Genomic DNA, 19,129 nt, shown 5'->3' with positions numbered 1-19,129 from the left:
GGTTATACCTGTTATGCTGTTATGTTATGTATAATGTTCATACGGTTATTTATTGTTATAACTTGTTATTGTTTAATAAAAGTTGGTCAGCTGTGGCCGTTTTACACCAACAATGTCTCAGAGTGTTATTCGGAGGTGAAAGGTAATAAGGGTGGTGTAAGGGTCAGCAGCATCTAGACAATCCCTGAGTCATGGATTTTGAGCTTTTTCAGAGGACATGTCTAGGTGAAGTTTGTTACAGTAATTTCCTAAAGTATAGTTTTTGTTGACCAACTGCATTATATAATGAGACAATAGTAATTAATTAATGTACTAATGAAGGAAGAGCATTAGCAGCCTTTCCCCTTTCCCTTTTTCTGTACAGGGACTTATGTTTGGCCCCTTAAACCTTTATCCTCGGTGTCCTTATCATATCCATAAATGTCTTACTGGGCTTTAGTCAAATGTTATCAAAGAAGTTAATTAGCTATAAATGCAAATGAGCAGTAATGAAGCTTTAATTATCATAGCAAATGAATGTATTACTGTACAGCGCACAAACCCATTGGTCCTTTACAGGGTCAAAGTCAGTAGTTTCCCAATTATTTCGGTCTACCAGAGGTCTTTCCCGTTCATTCACCTCCAGTGTGAGTCCCACACAATCCTCTTTGAGGCAGCATACTTGCCATTCTAGGAGGCAGCTCAGTCCTGAATGAAGCTTTGTATTCCGAAATGTGAAGAAAAAAAGAAAGTGGCGTGAGATGGTGTAAGGAGACCCCCACTGAAGAGGGAATTTGTACAATATGCTTTAATGATTTGACTCTAATCCACCTCCCTCCACAGTGTACTGCAAGTCCCAAACTTTTTTCTGCTATTTGTCTAATAACTTTCTCATTTCTTATTGGACTGTGGTTTAATAGCCCCCTAAACAAATTACTCCAATATACTATATATTTATACAATGCCTTTAAATACTGTTTCTATGAATAATACCATTATATACTGTGTACAAAAATAAAAAAGATTAGCTCCGCAGAGCCAGGCAAATTACAGAAAACAGCATTCATAGACAGTGACACAGAAGTAAAGTTTAAACAGCTTTTCCTTTTTTTTGTTGATGTCCGCCATTACCAGCGGGTCACAGGCTGCTGATAGCAGCCGGGACCTGTGGTGCATGATGCGAGCACCGGTCTGGTGCTAGTGTCATGTACAGGACTTAAATGTACATTCTGGTGTGTTAGATACCACTACATCATGACATACATTTACATCCATTGTCCTTAAGGGGTTAAAGAATGTCTTTGTGATCAATTTTCTGGGCTTCAAAGAGAGTTCCAAGTCCAGATACTCTAATGATGTTACTAAGGATTTACCTGAGAATATCAGGTTCCAGGAGATGGAATTCAGATGTTCCGTGAAAGCTTCCAAATCTTCAGCTGATCCAACTCATATAAACAATAAATAGTCTATCTAGTTTTTATATATTTTTTTATTTTTGTATTCCAAGAGTAAATGATGTAAATATGAGCCTGATCAAATGGCGCAAATCTTGTTCCCATGGCTTTATCTGTCATTGAAATTGTGTAGAATATTCTTCCTGGTCTGCTTTTGTAGGATACATTTTTATGGATTTGTAGTGGTTTGTATAAGACAAACTACTATGAATCCATAGAAACAGATCCTACAAAAGCATACCAGGAAGAATTTTTATTAACCCCTTAAGGACCAGGCCATTTTACACCTTAACCCCTTAAGGACTGAGCCCTTTTTCACCTTAAGGACTCGGCCATTTTTTTGCAATTCTGACCACTGTCACTTTAAACATTAATAACTCTGGAATGCTTTTAGTTATCATTCTGATTCCGAGATTGTTTTTTCGTGACATATTCTACTTTAACTTAGTGGTAAAATTTTGTGGTAACTTGCATCCTTTCTTGGTGAAAAATCCCAAAATTTGATGAAAAATTTGAAAATTTTGCATTTTTCTAACTTTGAAGCTCTCTGCTTGTAAGGAAAATGGATATTCAAAATAATTTTTTTTTTATTCACATATACAATATGTCTACTTTATATTTGCATCATAAAATTGATGAGTTTTTACTTTTGGAAGACACCAGAGGGCTTCAAAGTTCCGCAGCAATTTTCCAATTTTTCACAAAATTTTGAAACTCGCTTTTTTTCAGGGACCAGTTCAGGTTTGAAGTGGATTTGAAGGGTCTTCATATTAGAAATACCCCATAAATGACCCCATTATAAAAACTGCACCCCCGAAAGTATTCAAAATGACATTCAGTAAGCGTTTTAACCCTTTAGGTGTTTCACAGGAATAGCAGCAAAGTGAAGGAGAAAATACACAATCTTCATTTTTTACACTCGCTTGTTCTTGTAGACCCATTTTTTGCATTTTTGCAAGGGGTAAAAAGGAGAACATTTTTACTTGTATTTGAAACCCAATTTCTCTCGAGTAAGGACATACTTCATATTTCTATGTTAATTGTTCGGCGGGCGCAGTAGAGGGCTCAGAAGGGAAGGAGCGTCAAATGGTTTTTGGGGGGCATGTCACCTTTAGGAAGCCCCTATGGTGCCAGAACTGCAAAAAAAACCACATGGAATACCATTTTGGAAACTAGACCCCTCAGGGAACGTAACAAGGGGTAATGTGAACCTTAATACCCCACAGGTGATTCACGACTTTTGCATATGTAAAAAAAAAAAAAAATTTTTTTTACCTGAAATGCTTGGTTTCCCTAAAGTTTAACATTTTTAAAAAGGGTAATAGCAGAAAATACACCCCAAAATTTGAAGCCCAATTTCTCCCGATTCAGAAAACACCCCATATGGGGGTGAAAAGTGCTCTGCTGGCGCACTACAGGTCTCAGAAGAGAAGGAGTCACATTTGGCTTTTTTGAAGGAAATTTTGCTCTGGGGGCATGCCGCATTTAGGAAGCCCCTATGGTGCCAGGACAGCAAAATATAAACACATGGCATACCATTTTGGAAACTAGACCCCTCGGGGAACGTAACAAGGGGTAAAGTGAACCTTAATACCCTACAGGTGTTTCACGACTTTTGCATATGTAAAAAAAAATAAAAAAATTTACCTAAAATGCTTGGTTTCCCAAAAAATTTACATTTATACAAAGGGTTAAAGCAGAAAATACCCCCCAAAATTTGAAGCCCAATTTCTCCCGATTCAGAAAACACCCCATATGGGGGTGAAAAGTGCTCTGCTGGCGCACTACAGGTCTCAGAAGAGAAGGAGTCACATTTGGCTTTTTGAAAGCAAATTTTGCTCTGGGGGCATGCCGCATTTAGGAAGCCCCTATGGTGCCAGGACCGCAAAAAATACCCACATGGCATACCATTTTGGAAACTAGACCCCTCTGGGTACGTAACAAGGGGTTAAGTGAACCTTAATACCCCACAGGCGTTTCACGACTATTGCATATGTAAAAAAAATAAAAATAATTTTACCTAAAATGCTTCTTTTCCAAAAAACTTTACATTTTTAAAAAGGGTAAAAGCAGAAAATACCCCCCAAAATTTGAAGCCCAATTTCTCCCGAGTACGGCGATACCCCATATGTGACCCTTAACTGTTGCCTTGAAATACAACAGGGCTCCAAAGTGAGAGCGCCATGCGCATTTGAGGCCTAAATTAGGGATTGCATAGGGGTGGACATAGGGGTATTCTACGCCAGTGATTCCCAAACAGGGGGCCTCCAGCTGTTGCAAAACTCCCAGCATGCCTGGACAGTCAACGGCTGTCCGACAATACTGGGAGTTGTTGTTTTTGCAACAGCTGGAGGCTCCGTTTTGGAAACCATGGCGTACCAGATGTTTTTCATTTTTATTGGGGAGGGGAGGGGGGTTGTATAGGGGTATGTGTATACGTAGTGTTTTTTACTTTTTATTTTATTTTTTGTGTTAGTGTAGTGTAGTGTTTTTAGGGTACAGTTGCACGGGCGGGGGGTTCACAGTAGTTTCTCGCTGGCAGTTTGAGCTGTTGCAGAAAATTTGCTGCAGTTCAAACTTGCAGCCCGATACCTACTGTAAGCCTCCGCCCATGTGAGTGTACCCTGTACATTCACATTGGGGGGGACCTCCAGCTGTTGCAAAACTAAAACTCCCAGCATGCGCTGACAGACTGTACATGCTGAGAGTTTTAGTTTTGCAACAGCTGTAGGCACACTGGTTATGTATCACGGAGTTTGTGACCTTACTCAGTGTTTCAAAACCAGTGTGCCTCCAGCTGTTGCAAAACTACAACTCCCAGCATGTACGGTGCATGGTGTAAGGTGACTGCTGGGAGTTGTAGTTTGCAACTGCTGGAGGCACACCGGTCGTGAAACACTGAGTTAGGTAAAAAAAAAAACTCTAAGTTTCACAACCAGTGTGCCTTCAGCTGTTGCAAAACTACAACTCTCAGCAGTCACCGACAGCAAACGGGCATGCTGGGAGTTGTAGTTATGCAACCAGCAGATGCACCACTACAACTCCCAGCATGCACTTTAGCTGTTTGTGCAAGCTGGGAGTTGTAGTTATACACTTTTCCATAGAAATAATGTGCCTCCAGCTGTTGCAAAACCATAAGTCCCAGCATGCCCATAAGGGAATGCTGGGAGTTGTGGTGGTCTGCCTCCTGCTGTTGCATAACTACAGCTCCCAGCATGCCCTTTTTGCATGCTGGGAGCTGTTGCTAAGCAACAGCAGGAGGCTGTCACTCACCTCCTGCTGTTGCTTCATCGCTGGACTGTCCCTCGCCGCCGCCGTCGCTCCTGGGGCCCCGATCCCAACATGGACGCCGGGGATCGGGGTCCCCAGCACCCGGGGTCGTCTTCCCGCACCCGCTCACGCCCTCCGGAAGAGGGGCGGAGCGGGTGCGGGAGTGACGCCCGCAGCAGGCGCCCTGATTGGTCGGCCGGTAATCCGGCCGACGAATCAGGACAATCGTGAGGTGGCATCAGTGCCACCTCACCCCTGCAGGCTCTGGCTGTTCGGGGCCGTCAGAGACGGCCCCGAACAGCCAGTAATTCCGGGTCATCGGGTCACTGGAGACCCGATTGACCCGGAATCGCTGCAGATCGCTGGACTGAATTGTCCAGCGATCTGCGGCGATCGCCGACATGGGGGGGCATAATGACCCCCCTGGGCGATATGCCAGGATGCCTGCTGAACGATTTCAGCAGGCATCCGGCTCCGGTCCCCAACCGGCTAGCGGTGGGGGCCGGAATTCCCACGGGCGTATGGATACGCCCTGCGTCCTTAAGGACTCGGGATGCAGGGCGTATCCATACGCCCTGCGTCCTTAAGAGGTTAAGGACTAGAGCATTTTTTGAACATCTGACCACTGTCATTTTAAACATTAATAACTCTGGGATGCTTTTAGTTATCATTCTGATTCCGAGATAGTTTTTTTGTGACATATTCTACTTTAACATAGTGGTAACATTTTATGGTAACTTGCATCCTTTCTTGGTGAAAAATCCCAAAATTTGATGAAAAAGTTTAAAATTTTGCATTTTTCTAACTTTGGATATTCAAAATATTTTTTTCTTTGGTTAACATATACAATATGTCTAATTTATGTTTGCATCATAAAATTGATGTGTTTTTACTTTTGGAAGACACCAGAGAGCTTCAAAGTTCAGCAGCAATTTTCCAAATTTTCACAAAATTTTCAAACTCAATATTTTTCAGGGACCAGTTCAGTTTTGAAGTGGATTTGAAGGGTCTTCATATTAGAAATACCCCATACATGACCCCATTATAAAAACTACACCCCCAAAGTATTCAAAATGACATTCAGTAAGTGTGTTAACCCTTTAGGTGTTTCACAGGAATAGCAGCAAAGTGAAGGAGAAAATTCAAAATCTTCATCTTTTACACTCGCATGTTCTTGTAGACCCAATTTTTTAATTTTTGCAAGAGGTAAAAGGAGAAAAATTTTACTTGTATTTGTAGCCCAATTTCTCTCGAGTAAGCACATATCTCATATGTCTATGTAAAGTGTTCGGCGGGCGCAGTAGAGGGCTCAGAAGCGTAGGAGCGACAAGGGGATTTTGGAGAGAACATTTTTCTGAAATGGTTTTTGGGGGGCATGTCACCTTTAGGAAGCCCCTAGGGCGCCAAAACAGCAAAAAAAAACAAAAAAAAAAAAAACACATGGCATACCACTTTGGAAACTAGACCCCTTGAGGAACGTAACAAGGAATTAAGTGAGCCTTAATACCCCACAGGTGTTTCATGACTTTTGCAAATGTAAAAAAATATAAAAAAATTTACCTAAAATGCTTGTTTTCCCCAAAATGTTACATTTTAAAAAAGGGTAATAGCAGAAAATATCCCCCAAAATTTGAAGCCCAATTTCTCCCGATTCAGAAAACACCCCATATGAGGGTGAAAAGTGCTCTGCTGGCGCACTACAGGTCTCAGAAGAGGAGTAGTCACATTTGGCTTTTTGGAAGCAAATTTTGCTCTGGGGGCATGTCGCATTTAGGAAGCCCCTATGGTGCCAGGGCAGCAAAAAAAAAAAAAAACCCATGGCATACCATTTTGGAAACTAGACCCCTTGGGGAACGTAACAAGGGGTAAAGTGAACCTTAATACCCCACAGGGGTTTCACGACTTTTGCATATGTAAAAAAAAAAAAAAAAAAATGTACCTAAAATGCTTGGTTTCCCCAAAACTTAACATTTTTACAAAGGGTTAAAGCAGAAAATACCCCCCAAGATTTGAAGCCCAATTTCTCCCGATTCAGAAAACACCCCATATGGGGGTGAAAAGTGCTCTGCTGGCGCACTACAGGTCTCAGAAAAGAAGGGGTCACATTTGGCTTTTTTGAAGCAAATTTTGCTCTGGGGGCATGCCGCATTTAGGAAGCCCCTATGGTGCCAGGATAGCAAAAAAAAAAAACATGGCATATTATTTTGGAAACTAGACCCCTTGGGGAACGTAACAAGAGGTAAAGTGAACCTTAATACCCTACAGGGGTTTCACGACTTTTGCATATGTAAAAAAAAAAAAAAATGTACCTAAAATGCTTGGTTTCCCAAAATCTTTTCATTTTTTACAAAGGGTTAAAGCAGGAATTACCCCCCCAAAATTTGAACCCCAATTTCTCCCGATTCAGAAAACACCCCATATGGGGGTGAAAAGTGCTCTGCTGGCGCACTACAGGTCTCAGAAAAGAAGGGGTCACATTTGGCTTTTTTGAAGCAAATTTTGCTCTGGGGGCATGCCGCATTTAGGAAGCCCCTATGGTGCCAGGACAGCAAAAAAAAACAAAAAAAAAACAACTACATGGCATACCATTTTGAAAACTAGACCCCTTGGGGAACGTATCAAGGGGTAAAGTGAACCTTAATACCCCACAGGGGTTTCACAACTTTGGCATATGTAAAAAAAATAATACAAATTACCTAAAATGCTTGGTTTCCCAAAAATTTTACATTTTTACAAAGGGTTAAAGCAGAAAATACCCCCCAAAATTTGAAGCCCAATTTCTCCCGATTCAGAAAACACCCCATATGAGGGTGAAAAGTGCTCTGATGGCGCACTACAGGTCTCAGAATAGAAGGAGTTGCATTTTAGCTGATTGGAAGCAAATTTTGCTCTGGGGGCATGTCGCATTTAGGAAGCCCCTATGGTGCCAGGACAGCAAAGAAAAACCCACATGGCATACCATTTTGGAAACTAGACCCCTCGGGGAATGTAACAGTGTTACAGTGAGTACTTACACCTCACAGGTTTTTTGAACAGTGGGACGTAAAAGTGAAAATTTTTATTTTTTTGCACTATATTGATAGTGTTACCCCAAATGTTTCATTTTCACATTGGGTAATAGGCAAAAGGCCCCCAAAATTTGTAGAACAATTTTGTCTGAGAAAAAAAAAACCCTATATGTGGATGTAAATTGCTATGTGGACGCACTGCAATGCTCAGAATGGAAGGAGTGAAAATTTAGTTTAAATTGAAGTCGGGGGTCATGTGCATTTATAAAGCCTCCAACAGCAAAAAAAAAAAAAAAAAAAAAAAAAAAAAAACATTAGAAACTACACCCCTCAATGAACGTAACAAGGGGTACAGAGGAAATAAAACCTCACAGGTTTTTTGAATAGTGGGCCATAAATTGAAAAATTATATTTTTTTACACTAAAATGCTGGGGTTACCCAATTTTTAACATTTTCACATGGGGTAATATGAGGAATTGGGTTACAAATTTTGGAAGGCTTTTTCCCCTGACTATAAAAATACATCCACATATGGGGTAATGTGCTGGGCGGGCGCACAACAAAGCTCAGAAGTCATAGAGGTCAGTTTGTATTTGTGGCCTATGGCATATCAGTAGCTGACGGTTACATACATTCCGAGGAAAATACAAAAATGAAACACCCACATGTGACACCATTACAGAAAGTACCCACCATGAGGAATGGGTATAGGGGTAAAGAGGACATTTTGAACGCACAGGTGTTTCCTAAATTTATTTTCCAGGAATGGATGAAGGGTAGCTTTTTGAAAATTGCAATTTTCAACCTATGCTCTGCTTCATTTTTCTGGGAACAACTAACATGTGACTCCGAATTGTCGCCTGGAAATACGACAGAGCTAAGCGAGAACCCTTCGCATTTGAAGCGGATGTTTGTTACGGACCTAACAGTTACATACATTCAGAGGAAAATACAAGAAAGGAACACCCATATGTGAGCCTATTACAAACAGTACACCCCCTAGGGAAGGTGTATAGGGTGAAGTGGAGATTTGGAACAGACGGGTGTTCCCTTCATTTATTTTCCAGGAATAGATGAAGTGTACTATGGGGGGAAGAAAATTGCAATTTTAGTACTGATATGCCAATTATTTTCCCAGAATGAGTACCCAGAATACAGCCAAAAGTAAAAATGATGCCTGCCCCAAACCCTATACTCTGAATCATCATTCTGGGAAGGGGATGTGTGGGGCCGTCCCTATTCTGTTACCTCAAATGCACAACCCGCTCAGGTGGAGAGAGAGAGCGTTGCGCATTTGAGGCAACTGCAAACCTCCAATGCTGTTGACTCTGTGTCCCATGGCCCATTTTTTAGGGGGAAGAAAAAAAAAGATATTGGGGTATTGGGAAAAATGTTTTTTTTTTTTAGGGGGGTGTTTTGGTTTAAAATTTGGAAGTCAATGTACCCTGGACTGGTACATTGGAGCCGAATTCTGGGGAATGAAAATTAGGGCAAAGGATGGAAAATGTAGTACTCCATGGAAGTGTGATACTCCCTGAAGCAGCCTATGCAGAGGCCCGGATGATCGGGGCAAGTGTCACATTGGTACGTGGTGTCCTTCCGTCTCCCCTTCCTGTGACACACTCTGCATTTCTTCTGGGTTCGTCCCGTCCTTCCAGTGTTGGGGATCACACCTGGAAAGTGTTGGCCGGGGACGATCCGGGGACCTAAAGTTCCAGAGGTGCTCTGACCCGCTCTTTGGCGGTCACCATAGATGAGGGCCTTTAGAACTACCTCTTGAAACTCCAGGAATGTCCCTGTGTTGCCAGCGTTCTGGTACAGTATAAAAGAGTTGTACATGGCTACCTGTACCATGTAAACCGTAACCTTTTTATACCACACGCGTGTTTTCCGCATGGCATTATATGGTTTCAGGACTTGATCAGAAAGATCAACTCCCCCCATATACCGATTGTAGTCCAGAATACAATCGGGCTTGAGGAACGGTCCTGCGGTACCTCGCACAGGGACAGGGGTGCTGCCGTTCCCATGAATAGTGGTGAGCATAAGGACATCCCTCTTGTCCTTATACCGGACCAACAACAGGTTCTCATGGGAAAAGGCACGGGACTCACCCTGGGGGATAGGAGCATGTAGGGGATGGGGCGGAAGGCCTCTTTGATTCTTCTGGACTGTCCCACAAGCGACCATGGATCTGGCGGCGAGGGATGTGAAGAGAGGGATACTAGTATAAAAGTTATCCACGTAAAGGTATTAACCTTTATCTAGCAATGGGTGCAAAAGGCCCCAAACGATTTTCCCGCTAACACCCAGAGTGGGGGGACATTCTGGGGGTTCAAAACGGGAATCTCTTCCCTCTTACACTATAAACTTGCAAGTGTACCCGGAGGTACTCTCGCAAAGTTTATATATCTTCACGCCATACCGCGCCCGCTTGGTAGGGATGTATTGCCGGAAGCTGAGTCTCCCCTTAAAGCTGATGATAGATAGGCAGTTGGACCGTAATGGTAGGAGATGTCGGCGCTGGATGAAGGAACCAGGAGGAGTACAGCATAAAATCAAGGCAGGATTATTGGATGCAACGCGTTTCGCTGCGCATGCGCAGTTTCATCAGGCATGATGAAGCTTCATCTGCCTGATGAAGCTGCGCATGCGCAGCGAAACGCGTTGCATCCAATAAACCTGCCTTGATTTTATGCTGTACTCCTCCTGGTTCCTTCATCCAGCGCCGACATTTCCTACCATTACGGTCCAACTGCCTATCTATCGTTTCTAAGGAGGGCTGCGGATGAGGACACATATACTTTCAGGCGCTTCTCATTGTTGTGTGTGTGCACACAACCAACTATGGTAAGCGGCGTGGGATAGATCTACTCCCCCTCCCTATGGGCCTGACCTGCTGATCCCGCACATCCTTCTGTTTTCCTTTTAGATTACTTAAAGCTGATGAGAGACTCATCAATAGAGACATCCCGCCCCGGGACATAGGCCTCCCAAAATCTGGCCCCGAAGTGATTGATGACCGGCCTGATTTTATACAGGCGGTCATACGCAGGATCAGTTCAGGGGGGACATGCCGCATTATCAGCATAATGCAAACATCTCTGAATGGCCTTGAACCGGGATCGTGCCATGGCCATACTGTAGAGGGGTGTCTGGAAAAAGACGTCCCCACTCCAATATTGCCTGACACTGGGTTTTTTAACTATACCCATATGCAGCACGAGGCCCCAAAAGGTCCTCATTTCGGCTGCATCGACTGGAGTCCAGCCGCCGGGTCTAGCTAAAAGTGAGCCCGGGTTAGCGGTGACGAACTGTTGGGCATACAGATTCGTCTGTGTAACCATCAAATTAACAAAGTCGTCACTGAAAAAATGACCGAAAAACTCTTTTTCAGTGAACCCGGCGATGTTAATTTTGATTCCTGAGTCGCCAACAAACTCAGGAATCACGGGCTCGTGGTCCGCTGGCTCAGCCCAGTCAAGTTCTCCGGTACGATGTACCAGTGATCTTGGCTGGGGGGCTTCACTAGTATGAGCGCCAGGGGGACTCATACTAGCATGGGGCACAGGGTCAAGGACAGAGGAGGTTTGCGGACAGGATGTACTCCTACGTCCTCGGTCCTTAAGGACTCGGAAACGGGGGCGTAGGAGTACGTCCATTGTCCTTAAGGGGTTAAAAATGTGTACAGTGGGGATCAAAAGTTTGGGCACCCCAGGTAAAAATTTGTATTAATGTGCATAAAGAAGCCAAGGAAAGATGGAAAAATCTCCAAAAGGCATCAAATTACCGATTAGAAATTCTTATAATATGTCATCAAAAGTTTGATTTTATCTCCATCATTTACACTTTCAAAATAACAGAAAACAAAAAAATGGCATCTGCAAAAGTTTGGGCACCCTGCAGAATTTATAGCATGCACTGCCCCCTTTGCAAAGCTGAGACCTGCCAGTGTCATGGATTGTTCTCAATCATCATCTGGGAAGACCAGGTGATGTCACTCTCAAAAGTTTTAAATGCCCAGACTCATCTGACCTTGCCCCAACAACGAGCACCCTGGGTTCTTCTAAGTAGTTGTCTAGAAATCTGAAACTGAAAATAGTTGACGCTCACAAAGCTGGAGAAGGCTATAAGAAGATAGCAAAACATTTTCAGATGTCAATATCCTATAATCGCAATGTAATTAAGAAATAGCAGTCATCAGGAACAGTGGAAGTTAAAGCAAGATCTGGAAGACCAAGAAAAATATCAGACAGAACAGCTCGCAGGATTGTGAGAAAAACAATTCAAATCCCATGTTTGACTGCACAATCCCTCCAGAAAGATCTGGCAGACACTGGAGTTGGGGTACACTATTCCACTATAAAGAGATGCTTGTACAAATATGGTCTTCATGGGAGAGTCATCAGAAGAAAACCTCTTCTACGTCCTCACCACAAAAATCAGTGTTTGAACTTTGCAAATGAACATATAGACAAACCTGATGCATTTTGGAAACAATTTCTGTGGACCGATGAGGTTAAAATTGAACTTTTTGGCCGGAATGAGCAAAGATACGTTTGGAGAAGAAGGGGAACAGAATTTAATGAAAAGAACCTCTGTCCAACTGTTAAGCATGGGGGTGGATCAATCATGCTTTGGGGTTGTATTGCAGCCAGTGGCACAGGGAACATCTCACGAGTAGAAGGAAAAATGGATTCAATAAAATTTCAGCAAATTTTGGATGCTAACTTATGCTTTGGATGCCATCTGTAAAAAATCTGAAGTTACAGAGAGGATGGCTTCTACAAATGGATACTGATCCTAAACACACCTCGAAATCCACGGGGGATTACATCAAGAGGCGTAAACTGAAGGTTTTGCCATGGCCTTCACAATCTCCTGACCTCAACATAATTGAGAATCTATGTATAGACCTTAAAAGAGCAGTGCGTGACAGACAGCCCAGAAATCTCAAAGAACTGGAAGACTTTTGTAAGGAAGAATGGGCAAAGATACATCAAACAAGAATTGACAGACTCTTGGCTGGCTACAAAAAGCGTTTACAAGCTGTGATACTTGCCAAAGGGGGCAGTACAAGATATTAACTCTGCAGGGTGCCCAAACTTTTGCAGACACCATTTTTTTTTTCTGTTATTTTGAAAGTGTAAATGATGGAAATAAAATCTAACTTTTAGCATAACACATCAAAAGAGTAAGCCAGAGAAGCCGACACTGCCTCAAACCCACGAAGTTCAGTAATTACCCGCACATGTGAGTGCCACAGGTGTGATAGTATCAGATCTAGGTAGCGCTACACGCCGCAGAAACTGTAAAATATGCATCACAAAAAGAAGAAAAAGCGGAGCGCTCACCAATCCAGTAGTTAGATAGGCATCAGAAGCTGATCCATGGATCGGGTCGGTCACAAGCAGGGAGGCGGCAGATGGATCCGGGGGAGTTCAGACGTCGGGCCACGGACCGCGTCAGGACGCTTTTTAACACTCTTGAATATTGGATCAGATAAAATCATATGCATGTGAGTATGGATAATTTATGTATGGGTAGAAAAAATGACAGGGGAGGGGGTCGGTTGTAGACTTTTCACTATTTTTCCGAAAACCATGCAGTAAACTACATGGTTTTTGGAAAAATGCTGAAAAATCTATAACCGACTCCTCCCCTGTTGTTTTTACTACCCCCTTCAGTACAGATTTTTCATCAATTTGTAAAATTATCCATACTCACATGCATATGATTTTATCTGATCCAATATTCAAGAATGTTAAAAAATCAGGCAATAAATGCATAGTAAAGCGAGCTCCCACTATTGGTCAAAAAGTGTCCCCAAGTTTATTTTTAAGTTCACAAACCTTATGTCCTACATGGTTGTCTCATCCAGGTTCTTATAGATGTGGACACAATGGTTGCATTTGTTGCATGTTCATGCATGTCACCAGATCATTTATGTCTTTAGTTAATAATACTACGTTTTTTTATTAAATTATTTTTACCGTATATACTCGAGTATAAGCCGACCCGAATATAAGCCGAGGCCCCTAATTTCACCCCAAAAACCTAGGAAAAGTTATTGACTCGACTATAAGTCTTGGGTGGGAAATACATCATCCCCCATGTCATCATCCAGACCCCTGTCATCATCCAGACCCCCATCATCATTCCCCCCCCCCCCTTCATCATCACCGCCTGTCAATCCCTTCATCAGTGGTCTTCAACCTGCGGACCTCCAGATGTTGCAAAGCTACAACTCCCAGCATGCCCAGACAGCCATCGGCTGTCCGGGCATGCTGGGAGTTGTAGTTTTGAAACCTCTGGAAGTCCATTGGTTTAAGACCACTGCGGCCTTCGTCATCATCCAGACCCCCCTTTAGTTTTCTACTCACCTCCCCTCGGTGGGAAGGAAGGGTGAGCTGGCCATTTATGCTGCAGGGACCGTCCAGTGGGGAGGGTTAGTCGTTTGGGGCTGTCCATTTTCACTGGGGGGGCCCTCTTCTCCGCGCTCCGGCCCTGCCCCGGACTAGTGACATTGGCTTGACGCCGCCGTACAGGGACGTTCGTGCGCGTCCCTGTGCGTCGTCGTAAAGGCAACGTCACTAGTCCGGGGCAGTCAATCCTTTTACTGAGGTAGACAGATGGTAATAGTCTTTACAGCTTGGCCAGGATCCCAGAGAGGTGACCAGTAACACAGGGGACCTCGCAGCTTGCTGGGACTTGCAGTGACTTGACAGACTTTAGCGCAGCCACACTGACTATAACTGACTCGACTTGACAGCAGACAAAGATGACTTTACTTACTGATTTGTGGCTGCAATTTAGGATTGAGGCCTCCAGATGTGCTGGACACTAGCTCTGAGACGTCTGGACTGGACTTGACCTCAGCAGAAAAAGAGTAATTGTAGTACCTCCCCCTCTTATAAAGGGGGGCTGAGCAAGGAGCCCATAGGCTAGCTGCGGGTCATCTGGTCACCTGGTGCTCTCTGGGTATCAAAACATATGACAAACATGTGACAACCATTATCAGGTAACTAACAGTCATGTGACCATATCAAAGGTCCTTTACACTAAATATGCAACCTATACACATTATGGGGGAACAATGCAGGAGAGCTCTGGGAACGTACAGGGACACAACCTGACAGGACTGTAGGAGCATATTCCGTACTGGGGCATCACAAACCCCCCTACTTATGTAAAGTCGCCCTAGACGTCCATCCTGGAAGGCTTTGAGGAGCGAAATGGCCTTGGGGCCGCAAGCAACATCCATTGTAACCAACATCCATTTCCAGGCTGTTGTTGACAAAACTGATAATGCAATAGAGTCTCTGTATCAATGTCCATACATGCTCTGACAAATTGTATAACTGAATAACCATTACTGGAGAATAAGGACAATGTGTAGCAATGACAATATACCTATGACTATAGTATAAACATGACTTCTCCACACTTCTCCCCAGAACACTAGATACATTTAAACATGTATTAGATAACATCTGACAAGTGTTACCTTTGACTTTTTAGGTTACGTGCTTTGTGGGAACAGGAATACTTCTGGCCAGCAAAGTATCCTGAGCACGTGGACACAAGAAAAATCACATTAGACATTTTAGACATAGGAGACATAGGAGTGGACTGGGTAGTTGTGAGTGTTACAGCCCTAATGTACATGAGACATGTCTACATGACTTTGTGTACTTATGAACTATATGTAGTACACGACTTTACTCTTTATTAAACTTACTTACTTAAGCTGACTGTACATGATGCTAGCCCTTGTATCTTGTGGGTAACTGACCCTGGGTAGACTGTTGGGATCAATATGTCTACTTTGTACTTTGTTGGCATCATAAAGTTGACATGTTTTGACTTTTGGAAGACATCAGAGGGCTTCAAAGTTCAGCAGCAATTTTCCAGAAAATTTTCAAAATCAAAATTTTTCAGGGACCTGTTCAGTTTTGAAGTGGATTTGAAGGGCCTTCATATTAGAAATACCCCATGAATTACCCCATTATAAAAACTGAACCCCTCAAAGTATTTAAAATGACATTCAGTAAGTGTGTTAAAGGGGTTCTCCACCATAAGGTGATTTTAGTACGTACCTGCCAGACAGTAATGGACATGCTTAGGAAGGATCTGCACTTGTCTTGGGGCTAAATGGCTATATTGTGAGATCAGTAAAATATGTGAAGAGAAAAAAAAGAGAAAAAACACAGAAGTGGCGCCTTGATGGTGCCTTTACCTTTCTAGTTATAGGAGGTAAAGGGGGGGGGGGGGGGGGGGATTTAGCGGGGAAGGATAGGGAGATTTTCTGCTCACCTTTCAGAGTTGTGCTGCATAACAGGCACAACTCTGCGATGCGTATAGGCTGGTATGCAGCAAGGTTCCGGGGCCGCTGACTGCTGGATCTGGTGGCTGATGTTCTTGCTTGTCTCCGGTGCTGCGGGGTGTCACCTGGTGCCGGTGATGTGGAGCGCTGCTTTTGTGTACTCCAGATGTTCAGATGTTATCCGGTTGGCAGAGTCGGCAGATGCGGTCAGCTGGATGATCCCCTCGATGTGTGCTGGTACCTTGCGGCCAGTGCGCGGTGGAGATCGGGGTGAGCAGTCGGGTGCCACTATCCTTTAAGTCCCGATGATGTGGCGAGGAAAAGAAACTTAGGTTGGTGATCGGGAGCAGCTTTCTGCCGAGACCGCTGGCAGGCGGTGGCAATAGTACAGGAGCAGGTTGCGGGAGATCCCACACGGGGATTTATCCCAGAAAAAACCTTGGCGTGTGAAAGCGCTTCTCCGTTGCAAAAAATAAGGTTGCTGGAAACTTCTTGGATAAGAAGGGGGGGATTTATTGACAGTTGGGTTTACAGAAATAAAGAACACAAAAAGTAAAAAATAGAAAATAAAAAAATATAAAGCATAAAGCAAACAGGATTGGACAACGCGTTTCAAAAGGGTATCCCTTTCTTCTTCAGGTCTGCTGGCTTAATGTAACAAGTGTGCTTATATACACAGTGTGAGGGGTGTGGTCACAGGGTGCTGGGCTGTGACGTCCGTCCCTCCAGGCTTCTGGGGGGAGTGTCTGGAGACTAGAACTGAGGTCCCTTTAACATAACTGAAATCTCTCCATTAGAACCAATAGACTAGTGTGGGTCTATGGTAGATGCTGTGGGCTGGGAAACAAGCTAAGCAGTACTTGTGATGGTTTGAGGCTGTATGGGAGATGTCTGAGAGCTACCTAAATAGAGGTATATTCTTTAATTGAAAATTACATTTAGGGTTAAAGGTTAATTGGTATGTGGCTCCTGTGTAGTAATGGTTACATTTATAACATTGTGGTGAGCATGATTGACAAGTGAGGAAGTAATTCATAAACAATGTTACATGGTAATCGATAGTGGAAGGATATGGTTGACATTATAACATTGCAACAGATGTATGAGTATGATGGACATGACTGGGATGTAGTCAATAAAGTTTTGGTTTGAACTATTGTGGTAAGTGCTGTTCTTATTGTGGTAAGTGCTGTTCTTTATTTCTGTAAACCCAACCGTCAATAAATCCCCCCCTTCTTATCCAAGAAGTTTCCAGCAACCTTATTTTTTGCAACGGAGAAGCGCTTTCACACACCGAGGTTTTTTCTGGGATAAATCCCTGTGTGGGATCTCCCGCAACCTGCTCCTGTATATTGTGAGATCACCATAATACTGTGGCTAGCTTTTTGTGAACTGGTATTTCCTGTTTTAGTTTTCCTTTTTTGGACTACAAATCCCATAATTCAATTTTCTTCCCTCCCACACATCAGCCACCCCACCCATTGAAACAAAAATGAGCTGCATCCATTCAAAAGACCTGTGGCTTTCAGTCAATGTGCCTACAGCTGTTGCATTAGTTGCAGATTGATCTCTCTCCCACCAAGTGATCGCTCCACCCATTGAAGCAGACAGGCTCCCTGCCATTAGCTGACTAGTGAGGTCAGGTCTCACCCGCATTGCAACCTGGGAAAAATCTGAGACAACAGTCATTTTGTATGCTGTTAAAAATAAATATTGGGGTGAAAATCACAGAAGAATTGTGAGAAAACAGTCAAACATAGGTACAGACATTATATTATGAAGTATACTAACTTTACAGCCCCTGTGGCATAGTCAAATAAAAAAAGACCTGGAATACCCCTTTAATCCTTTAGGTGTTTCACAGGAATAGCAGCAAAGTGATGGAGAGAATTCAAAAACTTAATTTTTTTACACTCACATGTTCTTGTAGACCCAGTTTTTGAATTTTTACAAGGGGTAAAAGGAGAGAAATCACCCAAAAATTTGTAACACAATTTCTCTTAAGTAAGGAAATACCTAATATATGGATGTTAAGTGCTCTGTGGGTGCACTACAGGGCTCAGAAGGGAAGGAGCGACAGTGGGATTTTGGAGAGTGAGTTTTTCTGAAATGGTTTTTGGGGGGAATGTTGCATTTAGGAAGCCCCCATGGTGCCAGAACAGCAAAAAAAACACACACACAAAAAAAAAACAAAAAAAAAAAATACACATGGCATACTATTTTGGAAACTACACCCCTCAAGGAACATAACAAGGGGTACAGTGAGCCTTTACACCCCACAGGTGTTTGACAAATTTCAGCTAAAAATGGACGTGAAAATGAAAAAATAGATTTTTTTTCACTAAAATGCTGGTGTTACCCCAAATTTTTCATTTTCACAAGGGGTAATAGGAGAAAAAGCCTCCCAAAATTTGTATCACCATTTCTTCTGAGTAAGGAAATACCCCATATGTGGATGTAAAGTACTCTGCAGGCGAACTACAATGCTCAGAAGAGAAGGAGCACCATTGGGATTTTGGAGAGAAAATGTATCCGAAATTGATGGCCATGTGCGTTTACAAAGCCCCCATAGTGCCAGAACAGTGCACCCCCCCCCCTCCACATGTGACCCCATTTTGGAAACTAAACCCCTCACAGAATTTAGTAAGGGGTGCATTGAGCATTTACATCCCACTGGCGTTTGACAGATCTTTGGAACAGTGGGGTGTAAAATGTGCAAATAAAAAATTAAATGTTTCATTTTCACATACCACTGTTCCAAAAATCTGTCAGACACCAGTGGGGTGTAAATGCTCACTTTACATCCGCACTTTACATCCGAATATGGGGTATTCTATACTCGGAAGAAATGGGGCTACAAATTTTAGGGGGGGGGATTTTTTTCCTATTTTCCCTTGTGAAAATGAAAAATGTATGGTAACACCAGTATTTTGGTTAAAATTATTATTTTTTTTTTTATTTTCATATCCAACTTTAACGAAAATTCGTCAAACACCTGTGGGGTGTTAAGGCTCACTATACCCCCTTGTAACGTTACGTTTAGTTTCCAAAATGGGGTCACATGTGGGTATTTATTGTTTTGCATTTATGT

General features: G+C 43.0%; 1 long non-coding RNA gene across 1 annotated transcript in view; it reads right to left on the bottom strand.

Moving 5' to 3' along the window:
• Positions 1–489: 489 nt before the first annotated feature.
• LOC130356921 (uncharacterized) overlaps positions 490–19,129 on the bottom strand; it is a 37,892-nt gene continuing 19,252 nt past the window's right edge. The window contains exons 2-3 of the long non-coding RNA XR_008889037.1: positions 16,029–16,331; positions 490–697 (exon numbers count right to left, since the gene is read on the bottom strand). This is a non-coding gene — a long non-coding RNA (uncharacterized LOC130356921). The remainder of the gene's footprint in view (positions 698–16,028; positions 16,332–19,129) is intronic.

The sequence above is a fragment of the Hyla sarda genome, chromosome 2 (genome assembly GCF_029499605.1).
Source record: "Hyla sarda isolate aHylSar1 chromosome 2, aHylSar1.hap1, whole genome shotgun sequence".
NCBI lineage: Eukaryota > Metazoa > Chordata > Amphibia > Anura > Hylidae > Hyla > Hyla sarda.
Note: the sequence above shows the minus strand (reverse complement) of the source record. Positions and strands in the feature narration are given on the sequence as shown.